Here is an 11,303-nt window from a genome sequence, read left to right on the forward strand (position 1 = left end):
TACTTTTTAATAAGCAGAGTAAACATGTATTAATAAAACTATGTGATTACATTAAACAAGGTTTAACAAGAATGTGATCTAGAAATGAAGACGAGTACATGCATGGGCGGATCCAAGGGGGGGGACCAGGGGGACGCGTCCCCCCCAATTTTTTTTCAAGTGCCCTCAAAATGTCCAAGTGCCCTTTTTGTTTGTAGAATTTTTTTTTTTTTTAAGTAAACAATAATTATATTGTAGATAAATGAAATCAAGATTTTCGTGTACATGCGCAAGCTTGCAGATATGTGTCTGTGTTATTGAGTCTCAATGGGGCCCCATTGAGGTTCTAACGCGAGTGACGCCAATTTACTTCATTATTGCTAGTATATTATGACGTAGAACTGTAGGAATTCATATTAATTGTAAATATCAAAACTTGTAGTAAGGTGCCCTTTTGACGAGTCAATGTGCCCTTCTTTTTTGGTCCCCCCCTAAAAATATTTCCTGGATCCGCCCATGACATGTATTTACTATATTATTTATTTATTATAATTTGTTCTCCAAATGTTATCTGTATATGTTTGTAACTTGCTCACTTTGTAAATATTATATTATTATATTACCTCATGTACCATGTATATGGTCTGAGTGAATAAAGAATTGAAACAAAGTGTGTTTGCACTGGATTCATGATACGGATGATCCAGCACGTGCAAACAACGTGTTTTGAGAATTCGTGACGTCACACAGGTAATGAAATTGACACGCAGGTGGGACTGCGGTGTGGGTGTGTGCCATGTCCTTTAACACAGTTGAGGTTCAATTCCACCAAAGATACTGCTTTACAAAGTGCAATTCTTTCGCATTTTCAGGACCTGCGTTTCTTTTGCGTTTTAGTATATATATATATAAAATAATTTCAATCAAAAGCCTCAGTTGGAGAAAACCGTATATTACAATGCTCTGTTACTTTGTTTACTGCACACTCATATAAATTAGCATGCTCAAGGATTTTATTATAATTATACAAACATTTCTAACGCCGTGTTTTAACATACACTTTTATGAAAAACCATTAAAGTGCAACTGGTTTTCTTCAAAAGGTAAATATTTATCAATTTATGTTTAAAACATTCGATTTTAAACTGTGCTCCGTGGAAATATTCATAGTTACTTTTTTCTTCTTTTTTGTTTAGCAAAAGTTGTTAGTTAAATGTAACATGTCTGTGTGATGGAGTTTGTAAACACATTAAATTAAGGAAAATAAAAAAGTGTGCACCAACTATTACAGAGAATGCCAATGTGAAAGATTTTCAGGAGACAATAGTAATGAGGATTTCGGAAATAGATTTGTATTACAAGTACATCAATAATGTGTTATAAGCATCATTTGAGAATATTGTTTTCATTTTCTCAAATGTTTAATTAAATTAGAAACAGTCAAAAGGAGATACAAGACAATTATACTACGGGAGACTAGTCCCCCTAAATATCTTTTTAATCTAAAAACTAAATTTATGCTTATGTTACTGTAGTTTACGGTATTCATGCGCTATGCCATGCGATATACTACTACATCGTGTTATATATACTCTTCAAAAAAAGAAACGCAAAAGGGTACAAATGGGTTATAACTCCGATTTTATGTTTCCTATCGGTTCATGCTTTGTGAATATAAGGTCATTGCATGTCCCAAACACATTCCCACGGTTACATTCGATAAAACGCAGCTACTGTACAATAAAGTTCCAAAATGTGAATATTCGTAAAAACACAGCCACGTGCAAACCATGTCACCACTGCACGTGCGTTGTCTGGACGTGCAACATGAACACCGACAGTATAAAAGTGCAGGGTGTTCGTTTGCCTGGCCTCTGTATCTGGCCGACAGTTGACAATCCAGGACATGCCACGTCTCAGTGAACCGCAGAGAAACAATGCCATCGGCCGACTAGACGCAGGCGAATCCAGAACGGCCGTTGCCAGGGCATTCCATGTGTCCCCAAGCACCATCTCCAGACTGTGGGACCGTTACCAGCAACATGGATCAACTCGTGACCTCCCTAGATCTGGTCGACCACGGGTCACTACCCCCGGGCAGGACCGCTACATCCGGGTACGCCACCTTCGGGAACGATTGACTACTGCCACCTCCACAGCCGCAGCAATACCAGGTTTGCGCAGGATATCCGACCAGACCGTACGGAACCGCCTACGTGAGGTAGGAATTCGTGCCAGACGTCCAGTTCGAGGTGTCATCTTAACACCACAACACCGTCGACTCCGACTGCAGTGGTGCCAGATTCATCGACAATGGCCTCAACTGCGATGGAGACAGGTGTGGTTCAGTGACGAGTCCCGATTTCTGCTCCGACGTCATGATGGAAGATGTCGCGTGTATAGGCGTCGTGGTGAACGTTATGCGGCAAACTGCGTGCAGGAAGTGGACAGATTCGGCGGGGGTAGTGTCATGGTGTGGGCAGCCATCTCACACACTGGCAGAACTGACCTGGTCCACGTGCAGGGCAACCTGAATGCACAGGGCTACATTGACCAGATCCTCTGGCCACACATCGTTCCAGTTATGGCCAACGCCAACGCCGTGTTCCAACATGACAACGCCAGGCCTCACACAGCACGTCTCACAACGGCTTTCCTACAGAACAACAACATTAATGTCCTTCCTTGGCCATCGATATCACCGGATTTGAACCCAATTGAGCATCTATGGGACGAGTTGGACCGACGCCTCCGACAGCGACAACCACAGCCCCAGACCCTGCCCGAGCTGGCAGCAGCCTTTCAGGCCGAGTGGGCCACCATCCCCCGGGACGTCATCCGTACTCTGGTTGCTTTAATGGGCAGGCGGTGCCAGGCAGTTGTCAACACACGCGGAGGCCACACCCGGTATTGACTCCAGATGACCTTGACCTTGGTGGTGTGTCCTATCACTTACTCACAATGGACTAGAGTGAATTGTGAACAATCCTGCAACATTTGGTAATTATCGGACTCACCATTCAATAATTAAATCAATTCTCCAAATGTTACGACAATGTGGTTTTGCGTTTCTTCTTTTGAAGAGTATAGATCAATTAATATATATATATATATATATATATATATATATATATATGTATGTATGTATGTATGTATGTCTATGTATGTATGTATCATTCAATAATTCTTACTTCTGCTTATGATACTATGGTATACGATATTCAGGTGCTATGTCATACGATATATTACTATATTGTGTCATATATATAACCAAAATTATTACTCGATCAATTAATATATATATATATATATATATATATATATATATATATATATTGTGTGTGTGTGTGTGTGTGTGTGTGTGTGTGTGTGTGTGTGTGTGTGTATGTATATTTGTATCATTAAATAATTGTTATTTCTGCATAAGATAATATGTTATATTATATATACGTAGTATAGTATATGACATACTATTTTATGCATAAACCTTTCCTTCTGATCAAACATTGCTTGGGTTCGTCTGTGAAAGTTTTGTTCTCTCGGTCTCTGAGCACTTACCATAGTTTGACACCCAATAGCCGATGTATTTTGCGTGCTGAGGTGTCGTTAAACTTCTTTTCTATTCCATTTACTCTGTCTCTGACGCCCTTTATCGGTTTGTGTTCGTGTGTGTGTGTGTGTGTGTGTGTGTGTGTGTGTGTGTGTGTGTGTGTGTGTGTGTAATAAATTTCTTTGGTCTTGGTTTAAAATATATGAGGATATAATATCTGCTAACCTATCTGTCGGCACTATATTGCACTTAACCTTGTATTTGGCCATACTGTCAAACCCATGGTATCACATGTACATTTCCAGACTATAAGTGGCTTTTTCTGAGTTGATAAATGTCATTTCGTCATCTTTGCCGCCATATTGCGACCAGGTTGGTTCGCTGTCAAGTGGAGATATGTATCAGATGTAATTGATTGTGTTACTACACATTTCAATAAAACTCTGTTTGTAGACAGATGCGACTTTAATTATGTTATCAGTTTTAGGGTGGGTTTTTTTCATATTGCAATAACAACAACGTGGAATTTCAATTTAAAAAAGTATGAAAACGAGTTGTTTAAATACTTAAGGGGTTAAATGGACAGTGTGAATATTGTTGGTAGTAAACACAATACTTGGAATACATTTATTACACCAGGACCATTTGGTGGCTGTATGTAGTGCGGCACGGGGTAGTTACCCTCATCAAAATTAAGTTTTAAATCTCACTTGTGTCTATATGGAGGAAACCCTATATTACTATGCCCTAATTATTTTCTCTTATGTACGACCAAGAAGTTTGTTTGTTTTGTTAAACGACACCACTGGAGCACATTGATTAATTAATCTTCGGCTATTGAATGTCAAACATTCTAGTAATTCTGACTGAGAAAACCCGCTACATTTCTGACAGAGAAAACCCGCTACATTTCTGACAGAGAAAACCCGCTACATTTCTGACAGAGAAAACCCGCTACATTTTTCCTAATGAAGCAAGGGATCTTTTATATGCACTTTCCCACAGATAGCAAAGCACATACCACGGCCTTTGTCCAGTTGTGGTGCACTGGTTGGAACGAGAGAAAAAAACTATCAATCTAATGGATCCACCGAGGTGGTTCGATCCTCAAGCGCGCACTCAACCGGCTGAGCTAAATCCTGTCCATGTACGACCATGTATACATGTATTTAATTGTATTTCTGTTCCTATACTAGAAACGTATTCAAACTAAATCAACTAAACTAAGCATTTGGAACCTAGATAGATTTTCATTGGCAAAAGTAGACTTCAGAAAGTGCCTATCATATTAGCGTGAACTTTGCTAATTTCAAGGCATACTGTCACGGATTTAAGGACCTTATTTCTCTTAAAATGGATAATAAATAAAAATTACATTAAATGTTGGAAACCAAATCTAGCTATCGCATCACCTTAACTGAGCCATGATGGAGTGAAATCCATGTCATCCCTCACGGCAATTTTAGTTTTTGAATTATGGACCACTGCCATAATTCAATTATTTTTTTTACAATATCTCATTAATAAATGGAGTATGTTGGTTATGAAGATGGTTGAATAAGGTACATTTAGGGACAAATCAAATTAGTTTTGTTCGGGTAGTACTTTGTTAGACCATTAAATAGGTCAGTGGTCTGTGACAATATGCCTTTCAGATAATCACATTTTATTTCAGTACAAAAGGGTAAAACAGAACTACACACACAAAAAAAAATGCTGACTCGTTTTTAATTGAAAACCATATTAATATCATTCACGAAACGAAAACTACATTTACCAAATTTCGCATTAGTGCACAGTGTACAGATTGTAGGAGGTAGATATGTCAGGGTGAAATACTGTTTCCGTTGTTTTATTCAGAGTGTTTGTATTATTTCTCGCTCTTCTTAAAATACCCCGGAAATCCCTTTCTTGATTAATAACTTCGTGTTCTTTGATACATCAACTCGAGGGATGCGTTATGTGTAAGGCAAGGCACATTTTATTACCATTCTTTTTCGGAGAATTCTAAACGTTTTACAGTCTGGTCTGGTAAAGCTTTAACATGCTCATGCACCACGTAGGTTTCGAGCATGTCCGCCACAGGGCTCGGCCTCTGTAGTATAATTATGTTCATTGAGAGCTTATGACCTATCACACGTGTTCAAGATTGTAGCATTAATATAATGTTATAAGCATTTTCCCACTAACAAATGAATTAATTTGCATTTACGCTTTAAACTATTAGAACACCATCGCCTTTTCCTAACTAATAGTAAACATAACAGTACCTTAAGTAAATAATGACAGTATATAAATAATTATAACTAATAAATACAGTATATATATATATATATATATATATATATATATATATATATATATATATATAATCTGTTGAAAAATTATTTTAAATTAATTAATATATATAGCAAACATTGCTTTTGATTAGCTGATTATGATTATGATTATTATTATTATTATTATTATTATTATTATTAAAAAAAATATTAATTTTTATTCTACTTTGATTGAATTATTCTTTTTAATGACGAAGTACTTTTAATGTTACTAAATTATTAATTCTAAAGCTTTTTTAATGTTTAATAGACAATACATATACGTATATAAAGTACGTTTAGTTTGTGGAATAAATGTTTATTTGTTTTAATTTTTAAAATCTTTTACATTTTCACCCTTACTTATTGTATGTTTTACGGATTTCTAAACACGCCCTGTGGTTCATGTGGTCGTTTTCTCGGGAGCAGTCACGGTCGTCTGGAGGTCGTGCTGTCTGGGTTATTGCCCCGTCGGTTCCTCCCCAGCCATATCTAACTTCCCCAGTCTGCATAACCCGATAGACGACTGGTGCTCCTTAAACCAGGGAGGGAGATAAACATTTGGAGAGCACTTGACGTGGGTTTTTTTTTAACAGAAAGAGTTCTTATATAGTCCTAAATCAGTTCAGCAGAAGAGAGCGGCTTTTGATAGTATTGCACTGTTTACATCGCTGTGGAGAAGGAAAAAAAACCCTGGACAAATGGTTATATTCATTTTGAATCTGACGAGAGCGGAATCTAATCTTATGGTCTAAGACACAGCTGTGGAATAGACTTGTATTAAAGTATTTATCAATCGTGTTGGTGGTATTAATTCTGTCATACATACCCCAAGAGAAGAACACGCATATTACACATGTTGTGTTATTGTCTTGGATGTTCCTAAAACACAGTTATCAAATGAAAAGAATAATTGTAACACTAACCAAGTGACAGCAAATGTGAAATAATTTAGAAATATTGTCATAGGTACATGACAATGTCGTTTGTCTTGTTTTGTTTTATTTTTATTTATTTGTTGTTGTTGTTGTTGTTGTTGGCTTGCTTTGTTTAATCCGAGATGAGTTGTTTAGGTCGAGGGAAGATGTGTACCACCACCACTGTGATTTGATTTAAGCTATTTTGTTTATGATAACTGACCCTGCCTCCTCCCAAAAAATTGCGTCCTACTTCTTCTTACTACCCCCAACCCCCGGCAATTTTAGGTTTGGTAAACCCAGCAGGCGCAGATAGCAACTCCCAAGTGCCCAGTCTGACACATGATATATTTCCCATTCTGACCAGTGCCCCGTGACTGGTATATCAAAGGGCATGGCATTTGCTGTCCTGTCTTCGGAAAGATAACAGTAAAAGATCCCTCAGTGGATAAAGTGCTTGCATGAGGTGTATTAGTCATAGGATCGAACCACCACAGATCTTTCGGGATTAGGAGTAGAGGAGTCAAAATCAGCGAGTGTATGGAAAAACCAATCGGCAAAACCCTTAGCATTTTCAAAGTCGTATCTCTGCACAAGGCAGAATCAAAATGATGTTTTGATAGTATGACTGTCCACATGATGAGAGTCCCCTTTCATGACAGGCACTTCTCAGACACGTAGATCCGTCCCACTTCACCCGCAGGAGAACTGCCACTCTCAGGAAGGGTCTCACACAAACCTACATTTTGTCAACAAAGAGCCGACTTGAAAACCGAGCAATTTTGACACTGAGACATCAGACCTATATACTTTACTGGTCTGTCTTTGAACGACTTCGGAATCACTTATTAATACAATCATATTATATCAAATGTTCGCACAGGTAAAGTCTGACATAAACTGAGTTTTTGGACCCCCAGGTGATTTCGAAACATTACTCAGATACTATATCAGGGCGTGTGTACGTAATTAATATTATACCAGCGTGTGGTGTGGGTACTGCAGACTTACAGAGGACAAAAACAAATAGATGCGAGGGACTAAAACAAGGCGTTTAATAGACTTAGGATTGTTGTATACTTACATACAATCACATGTATCCAGTACGGTAATCCCCGAACATATTACATAACTTTTATATTTCACAGCCTTTTATCAACTGTAGGATCCTGCTGTTTGGTGGTAGGTACAGCGAGATCTCACAAACACATTTCGAGAACACACAGCCGTGAATGACTTGACGCCGCACACAAACACAAACACCAACACACATACACACACACACGCAAGAGTACGAATCCCAGGCAGTAAATCCAACAGCATTCTACCATCGACGAACACACTGTAGGCACTACCCCGCGGCAACTTCCACGGCCGCTGCTGTCGCCTCCATTACGTCATAAGCTACAGCTACCCTGTCGACAAAATGAAAAAGCAGGTTGTGTAATTTGAGGTCGCATGCAAATATCGAGGTCATCTGCATGCGAACATGCATTGGGGCATATTGCATGTCGTGTCGCCTCAACCTAGGTCTGCACTTGCCTAACTGCGAAGCAAAGTCGATATATCTGTTTGTCGCTAACACGGCCGCGATTATTGCTGCATGCATTATTATTACAAGTCCACCGTACGTTTCTTTAATATTGTCTTTATTTTCTTCGTTATTGATGGCTGGCGTTTGATAAACAACGTCCTCGCCAGTCAAGGTTAGTGTAACCTAATAGCGGCGTGCACCACGCAGACAGTCACATTTCTATAACTGACCCGCTGCGACGACACCAACACCGAGCGCTGCATATCTAACCCTGCACCTGCACTGATTAAGCGATCGGACTCAATGCTGGTTGATACTGGGTTCGCACCCCGGCCTCAGTGCCGTTAAGTTTAAAAGCATATTGTCACAGGCCACTGACCTATTAAATGGCCTAACAAAGTATTACCTGAAGAAAAAAATTAATTAATTTGCCCCTAAATGTACATTCATCCAACCATCTATGTAACGTAACCACCATACTCCACGTATTGATGATATTTTGTAAAAGTAATTGAATTTTGGCAATGGTCCATAATTCAAAAACTAATATTGCCAAGATGGTTGACTTGAACTTCCTGACTGGATTTACATTCCGATACCGGCTCCCATCCATAGAGAGATTTATGACTCAGTTGATATGTGTAAAAGAAAGAAAGAAAGAAATGTTTTATTTAACGATGCACTCAACACATTTTATTTACGGTTATATGGCGTCAGACATATGGTTAAGGACCACACAGATTTTGAGAGGAAACCCGCTGTCGCCACTACATGGGCGACTCTTCCGATTAGCAGCAAGGGATCTTTTATTTGCGCTTCCCACAGGCAGGATAGCACAAACCATGGCCTTTGTTGAACAAGTTATGGATCATTGGTCGGTGCAAGTGGTTTACACCTACCCATTGAGCCTTGCGGAGCACTCACTCAGGGTTTGGAGTCGGTATCTGGATTAAAAATCCTATGCCTCGACTGGGATCCGAACCCAGTACCTACCAGCCTGTAGACCGATGGCCTAACCACGACGCCACCGAGGCCGGTGGATGGATATGTGTACGGCCACGACACTGAAGGAAGGAAGGAAAGAAATGTTTCATTTAACGATGCACTCAACACATTTTATTTACGGTTATATGGCGTCGGACATACGGTAAATGACCACACAGATATTGAGAGAGGAAACCCGCTGTCGCCACTTCATGGCCTACTCTTTTCGATTAGCAGCAAGGGATCTTTTATATGCACCATCCAACAGATAGGATAGTACATACCACGGCCTTTGTTACAACAGTTGTGGAGCACTGGCTGGAAAGAGAAATAGCCCAATGGATCCACCGACGGGGATCGATCCTACACCGACTGGGTTACGTCCCGCCACTCCTCTCAGCAAACACTAACAACTAACGACTGTCATACTGACAGACATCTCAGATAGGCGAAGTATATGCCCAAGATAGTGTGCTTGAACCTGTATTGGAAGTAGTATGGAAGTGGTATAATTGGAAGGTGGAGGGGGAGGGGTAGGGGGCCTTATCAATATTGCAGAAAAATGCCTTAAAAAGAAACGGACTAGCGATCAGGGTGGAAATTACAATAAATAGTCTGTTTTGTATAACACCACTGGAGCACATTGATTAATTAATCATCGGCTATTGGATGTCAAACATTTGGTAATTTGACATAGTCTTAGAGAGGAAACCCGCTACATTTTTTTTCATTAGTAGCAAGGTTTTTTTTTATGCACCATCCCACAGACAGGATAGGCAGTCACATTCCACGGTCTTTGATATACCAGTCGTGGTGCACAGGCTGGAACGATAAATAGCCTAATGGACACACCGACGGGGATCGATCCCAAATAAAAGTCCTAAGTAAAAAAATGTGTGTTGTAATATCATCTAGCACACTACTTTAATCACTGACTCTTAAATGTATACTGACGAAAAGGAAAATAAGGTATCACATAAAAAGTAACCGAATATAGTGATTGCAACCAAACCACTCATCCATTCTACAGTCAGAAAGTTAACCGTCTAACTGACATTCAATCCCACATCACTGACATTCAATCCCACATCAATGATATTCAATCCCACATTACTGACATTCAATCCCACATCACTGACATTCAATCCCACATTACTGACATTCAATCCCACATCACTGACATTCAATCCTACATCACCGACATTCAACCCCACATTACCGACATTCAATCCCACATCACTGACATTCAATCCCACATCACTGACATTCAATCCCACATTACTGACATTCAATCCCACAATATTAACATTCAATCCCACATCAATGACATTCAATCCCACATCACTGACATTCAATCCCATAATACTGACATTCAATCCCACATCACTGACATTCAATCCCACAATACTGACATTCAATCCCACATCACCCGACATTCAATCCCACATCACTGACATTCAATCCCATAATACTGACATTCAATTTCACATTATTGACATTCAACCCCACATTACTGACATTCAATCCCACATTACTGACATTCAATTGTTTGAATGTTGTACAGATTTCATTACGCTAATCGTGAATTCGTCTACAATACCACAACTGTTCCTATATTTCTGTCTATTTCGTCAATTCAGACACTTTGCACATATATGTGACAGTGTAAGACCAAAAAAAAAAGTTGGTCTCTAGTCAGATCGAAGTTCCAGAATTGCGTTACGAAAAATATCGATTAGGCGCTAATTCTATTTATCTGTAATTAATATACGAATATATAATCCGAAATGTGTAGTCCGAACAAATGACTTCCGGTGCAAATAGGGCGGAGCGTAGCCCAGTGGTAAAGCGCTCCCTTCATGCACGGTCGGTCTGAGATCGATCCCCGTCAGTGAGCCCACTGGGCTATTTCTCGTTCCAGTCAGTGGCCAACGACTGCTATATCAAAGGCCGTGGTATGTGCTACTCTGTGTGGAATGGTGTAGATAAAAGATCCCTTGCTACTAATGGGAAAATGTAGC

The sequence above is a fragment of the Gigantopelta aegis genome, chromosome 12 (genome assembly GCF_016097555.1).
Source record: "Gigantopelta aegis isolate Gae_Host chromosome 12, Gae_host_genome, whole genome shotgun sequence".
Lineage (NCBI taxonomy): Eukaryota > Metazoa > Mollusca > Gastropoda > Neomphalida > Peltospiridae > Gigantopelta > Gigantopelta aegis.